This window comes from Heterodontus francisci, unplaced genomic scaffold (assembly GCF_036365525.1).
Source record: "Heterodontus francisci isolate sHetFra1 unplaced genomic scaffold, sHetFra1.hap1 HAP1_SCAFFOLD_52, whole genome shotgun sequence".
Classification (NCBI taxonomy): Eukaryota; Metazoa; Chordata; class Chondrichthyes; order Heterodontiformes; family Heterodontidae; genus Heterodontus; species Heterodontus francisci.
The window spans coordinates 12,873,680-12,880,199 of record NW_027141175.1 but is presented as its reverse complement, the minus strand read 5'-3'; positions in this window follow the sequence as shown (position 1 = coordinate 12,880,199).

The following is a 6,520-nucleotide window of genomic DNA, read 5'->3' as shown; positions in this document are numbered from 1 at the left end:
GTGATGTGTGTCTGAGGCTGAGGGAGAATTCTTCATAATCACTTGGAGTCTTTATAATCTTTTTATAATTATTTATAACCCTTATAATCATTTAAAATTGTTTATAATCTTTTATAATGCTTCACAATTCTTTCTCATGAATTACGACCCGGTACAACATTTATACCATCTTTATCATACCTTATCATCATTTTAACCCTCTGTAATACTTTGACACTAATCAAAATACTTTACATCGCGATTTACTCTTCATAATCATGTTTTATAAAACATCATAATGCTTTAAAACTCTTTACAACAGACTTTACTTCTTTATAGCCCTTTATAATGCTTCATAAATTTATCAGATAAATGAACACACTGCATGCAACTTAAAATGGTTCCATTTCATATCATCCAGAAAGATCACACTGCATATCACCTAAAGTGGTTGCACTGCATAATTTACTTAAAATGGATCAGAGCATATCATTAAAAATAGTCGTACTGTACGTCACTTTAAATGGCTGCAGTGCATATCAAAAAAAATCTGCGGAGCATTGCACATGAAATGGCTGCATTGTGCATCACTGGCGTCACAGTTCAAAAAGCGACGCGTTGCAAGGGAGGCAGCTGATTGGTAAGTAGGAGTAGGTGTGTATTTCTACATTTTGTTACTACTTTCAATAGCCGAAGTAAAAGTAAAGGTAGGGAATTTAGATAGTTGTAGGTAGTGTTTGAGTAGAATAAGGTCCCTTTCCAAATTTGTACTCAAAATTAAAGGGAGTAACAAAGGAGCTTATTCTAAGGATAAGTCATGGCAGGAGAGCTGAGCCCCGTGGCATGCTGCTCCTGTGCAATGTGGGAATTCAGGGACACTTCCAGTGTCCCTGGCGACCATGTGTGCAGTGTGTGTGCCCAGCTGCAGCTAATAGCTGCCGCATTGCGCAGTTGGAGCTGTGAATGGACTCAATGTGAAGCATCTCCAATGCTGAGGACGTCGTGGATAGCACATTTACTGAGGTGGTCACAGCGCAGGTTATGGCTGCAGAGGCAGAAAAGGGATGGGTGACCACCAGGAGGTGTAGTAGGCGCAGGCAGATCGTGCAGGGGACCCCTCTGGCCATCCCTCTGTCAAACTGATATAGCGCGTTGGATACTGTTTGGGGGGTTTGGGGGAGGGGGTGGGATGGGCGGGGGGATGGCCTCCCAGGGGAAAGCTGCAGCAACCTGGTTCATGGCAGCACGGATGGCTCTGCTGCACAGGAGAGGCTGATTACGAGTGGGAGAGCCATACTGAAAGGTGATTCAACCGTAAGGAGAGAGGCAGGCGTTTCTGTGGCCACAAATGAGACTCCAGGATGGTATGTTGCCTCCCTGGTGCTTGGTCAATGACGTCTGGGAGCAGCTGCAAGATACTCTGAACTGAGAGTCAGAGGTCGTGGTACACATTGCTACCAAGGACATATGTAGAAAGAGGAATGAAGTCCTGCAACAGGAATTAAGGAAACTAGGTAGCAGACTAAAAAGCAGGACCTCAAAGGTTGCAATTTCTGGATTACTCCCAGTGTCACATGCTGGAGAGTATAGGAATAGGAGGATGCAGCAGATGCGTGCATGGCTCAGAAGGTGATGCAGGAGGGAAGGCTTTAGTTTCCTGGATCACCGGGTCTGCTCTGGCAAAGGTGGGACCTGTACAAGTTGGACTGATTGTACCTGAACCAGAACGGGACCAACATCCTTGCTGGAAGGTTTTCTAGTGCTGTTGGGGGGTGAGGTGGGGCTTTAAACTAACTTGGCAGGGGGATGGAATGCAGAGTGGAGTTACTGTAGGGGGGGGGGCGAAATGCAGTCGAATATAGAAGAGAAAATGAGTCACTTTGGAAGGCACAGAAAATATGGACCTGCTGAGGCACAAGTGAAAAATGCAAGGCTGGATTGCATCTGTTTTAATGACAGGAGTCTTACCAGTAAGGCAGATGAATTGAGGGCATTGATTAGCATATGGCATTACGATATTATTGCGATCACTGAGACATGGTTGAGGGAAGGGCAGAACTGGCAGCTCAATATTCCAGGGCATAGAATCTCCAGGCATCACAGAGGAGGGGGTAGAAGAGGAGGTGACATTGCACTATTGATCAAGTAGTCAATTACTGCAGTAATGAGGGATGACATCTAAGAAAGGTCCGCAAATGAGGCCATATGGGTAGAACCTGAAAAGCAAAAAGGGGGTAATCACGTGGCTGGGACTGTACTACAGGCCGCCAAACAGTCAGGGAGAGATAGAAGAGCAGATATGTAGGCAAATCTGAAATAGTTCTAAAAGTAATAGTGTAATAACTGTAGGGGATTTCAACTTCCCCAATATCAACTGGGGTAGCCTTAGTGCAAAAGGCTTAAAGCGGGCGGAATTCTTAAAATGCAGACAGGAGAGCTTTTTGAGCCAGCACGTAGATAGTCCTGCAAGAGAAGGGGTGGTACTGGACCTAGGGAATGAAGCCGGACAAGTGGTAGAAGTGTCAGTGGGGGTGCATTTCGGCGATAGTGACCATAACTCTGTACGATTTAAGGTAGTTATGGAAAAGGACAAAGATGGATCGAAAATAAAGGTACTGAAATGGGAGAAGGCGGATTTTAAGATGATAAAGCAGGATGGGGCCAAAGTGGACTGGGAGCAGCTAGTCGACATCAGATCAATGGGAGTCATTCACAGAGGAAACAGTGAGAGTGCAGAGCCGACATGTACCTGTTAATGTGAAGGGCAGGACCATCAGGTCCAGGGAACCCTGGATGTCAAGGGGTAAAGAGGATTGGATCAGGGTACGAAGGAGGCTTGTGGCCGAGTCAGATTGCTGCAAACAGCGGAGGCACAAGAGGAGTATAGAAAGTCTAGGTGGCATTTAAAAAGTGTAATTAGCAGAGCGAAGAGGGGACGTGAAAAACACTGGTGGGCAACATAAAGGTAATTATTCAGGCATTTTATAAGTCTATTAAGGGCTATTGAATAACTAGGGAAGGAGTAGGGCCCATTCGGGTCCAATGTGGCAATCTGTGTGTGGAGCCGGAGGACACAGGTGATGTTTTAAATGATTACTTTTCATCAGTGTTCACTATGGCGAAGGACAATGTAGGTGCAGAGATCAGGGAGAGGGAGTGCAATGTACTTGAACATATTAGCATTGAAAGTGAGGAAGTATTAGCAGTTTTAGCAAGATTAAAATTGGATAAAGCCCCAGATGAGATGTATCCCAGACTGTTATATGAGGCAAGGGGGGACAAGGCAGGGGCTCTAACACCAATTTTCAACTCCTCTGTGGCCACAGGAGAGGTACCAGCGGACTGGAGGACAGCGAATGTGGTAACATTGTTGAAGAAGGGTAGCAGGGATAAACGAGGTGATTACTGGCTGGTGAGCCTAACATCACTGGTTGGAAAACTGTTGGAAACAAATTCTGAGAGACAGGATTAATCTCCATTTGTAGAGGCAGGGATTAATCAGGGACAGTCAGCATGACAGTCAGGGAGAGATCGTGTCTAACTAACTTGATTGAATTTTTCGAGGCGGTGACGAGATGTGTAGATGAGGGTAAAGCAGTTGATGTAGTCCACAAGGACTTCGGTTAGGATTTTCAATGGGACTCGCATGGAAGATTGGTCAAGAAGGTTAGCACCCATGGGATCCAGGGTAATTTGGCAAATTGGATCCCAAAATTGGCTTAGTAGCAGGAAACAGAGGGTAATATTGAAGGGTTGTTTTTACGAGTGGAAGCCTGTGACCAGTGGTGTACCGCAGGGATCGGTGCTGGGACTTTTGCTGTTTCTGGTGTACATTAATGATTTAGACTGGAATGTAGGAGGCATCATCAGTAAGTTCACAGATGACACGACAATTGGTGGTGTCGTAAATAGTGAGGAGGAAAGCCTTAGATTGCAGGGTGATATAGGTGGGCTTGTAAGATGGGTGGAGCAGAGGCAAATGGAATTTTATCCTGAGAAGAGTGGATTTCTGCATTTTGAGAGGACTAACAAAGCAAGGGATTATACAATAGGTACCTAGGAAGTAGAGAAGGTCAGAGGTACCTTGGTGTACTTGTCTATAAATCACTGAAGGCAGCAGCACAGGTAGACAAGGTTAGGAAGGCATATGGGATACTTGCCTTTATTCATCGAGGCATAGAATAAAAGAGCAGGGAGGTTATGATGGAGCTGTATAAAACGCCAGTTCGGCCACAGCTGGAGTACTGTGTACAGTTCCGGCACCGCACTAAAGGAAGGATGTGATTGCACTGGAGAGGGTGCAGAGGGGATTCACCAGGATGTTGCCTTGGCTGGAGAATTTCAGCTGTGAAGAGAGACGGAAAAGGCAAGGGTTGTTTTCCTTGCAGCAGAGAAGGCTGAGAGGGGACATGATTGAGGTTTACAAAATTATGATGGGTAGTTATAGGTTAGATAGGAAGAAGCTTTTTCCCTTAGCAGAGGGGTCAATAACCATGGGTCATAGATTTTAGGTGAGGGGCAGGAGGTTTAGAGGGGAATTGAGTGAAGAAAATCACCCAGAGGGTGGTTGGAATCTGGAACGCACTGCCTGAAGGGGTGGTAGAGGCAGGAACCCTCACAACATTTAAGAAGTAGTAAGATGAGCACTTGAAATGCCTTAGCATACAAGACTACCGGCCAAGTCCTGGAAAATGAGATTAGAATAGTTAGGTGCTTGATGGCCGGCACAGATGCGATAGGCGGAAGGACCTGTTTCTGTGGTGCATAACTCAATGATTCTATGGCTCTATGCTTATTGAAACAGCAAAGGACGCGCAAAAATACGTGCTACACTCATTCAAAGCAAGCTAGCCTTTATAAAAAAAATCTGAGTTTATTAAAGGGGAGCACTCTTGAAAAACTATATGAAGTGAAATATCATAGATAAGACATTGGGAATGCCGGACAGTTTTAAAAATCATGACGGACCCAATCAGACTCGAAGCTGAGTATTATGTAAAAAAATGTTTCTTCGATATGGGATTACATCTGGTCTGACGTAGAGAAGTGAATACACGATTATATTTAATTGGTGTTCTCGCTGATGATATAAAAGTAAGATAAGTATTAAAGGGACATCAGCCAAATTTGAAGACATTATAAACGCTTGAGATCCCTGCTTCAATCAGCGCTCCAATTATAGACAAATCCTGCGCGATGAGCAACGATCTTGGTTCAGGACATCTCCTGCAAGTGTTCAGTGCCTTCACCAGTGAGCTGAAAAGCAGGCACTAGAAGAAAAGGTTTACTGCGGCAGTCTGGGTCAGGGTGGGTTGGAGATTGGCGTAGTGTAACTGACGAGTGGCTTTAAAATCTGCCAGCAACGTTACACCAAAATTACTCATAGGTGCGAACAATTTCCTGCCAGTGGAGCTTAATGCTTTCATTGCATTAAACAATGGCACTTCAGTAAGATGTGCCAACATTAAATCTTGACTACCTCAAGCGCTGGAGAAAGCAAAAACATTTAAGATTAGAGGGGTTACTGAAGTAAAACAACCTCCTGCAGCAGTCGAAGCAAAACATATTCTTGGCAACATCAATGATGCGAATCAAGCAGTTTGGTGTGCAGACGTATATGACAATGGATAGATCATTAATTTCAAACTCTACACCGGATCAAGTGAAACATTTTGATCAGACAAAGAACAGTGGCTCTCCACACCTTTCTTGTAACCAAAGGAAACCCAGTTACATGGCCAAAGAAGGGTTGAAATGGAAATCAAGTGGAAGTTGCAGGCAACTCTCCAGTAGAAGGGAAAACAAATATTAGAAACACTGTATTTCCTAAGAAATCAGCAGTTCTCACTTTTAAGCAGAAGAGCTTGCATTGACCTTCATCTTCCAGAGAAAGGAGAAGATGTGAAGCAACAAAACTTCAGGAGACACTTTCAAAAGGAATTTCCAAAATTGTTTGCAGGTCTAGGGTGACTGAAGACCGAGTAGAGACTTAGTTTGTAGAAAGATCCGAGGAGCTTCCATGCACACATCAATTAGAAGACATGACCAGATGGGACTCATTTGTTTTATTACACTGAGCCTACAGATAGGTGCTCAGGAATGGTTCCTATTCCTAAATCAAACGGGGTGGTCTTCGTATTTGTATAGAAGTAACTCAACTTAATACGGCAGTGGCATCAGAAGTTCATCCAATGGCCTGAGTGGACAAAAGTTTGGCAAAGGTTCCAGAAGTACTGTCTTCACGAAGGCTGATGTGAATAGTGGCTGTTGCAGGCGCCGTTAGATAAGAAACCAAGTTATTGAAGACTTTCATTACTCTCTTTAGAATATTTTGTTGCAACCATCTTCCATTTGGAATCACTTGAGCTCCAGAAATATTCCAGAGAACTATGTCAAATATTCTGCAAGGCGTCGATGGTGCAATCTGACACATGGGCGACATCCTTAATTTACAGGGAGTCCATAGAGAAATATAGCCAAAGTGTTAGAACAGTGTTGAATCATCTGCAGAATGAAGGCCCAACATTGAATGAGATATGTG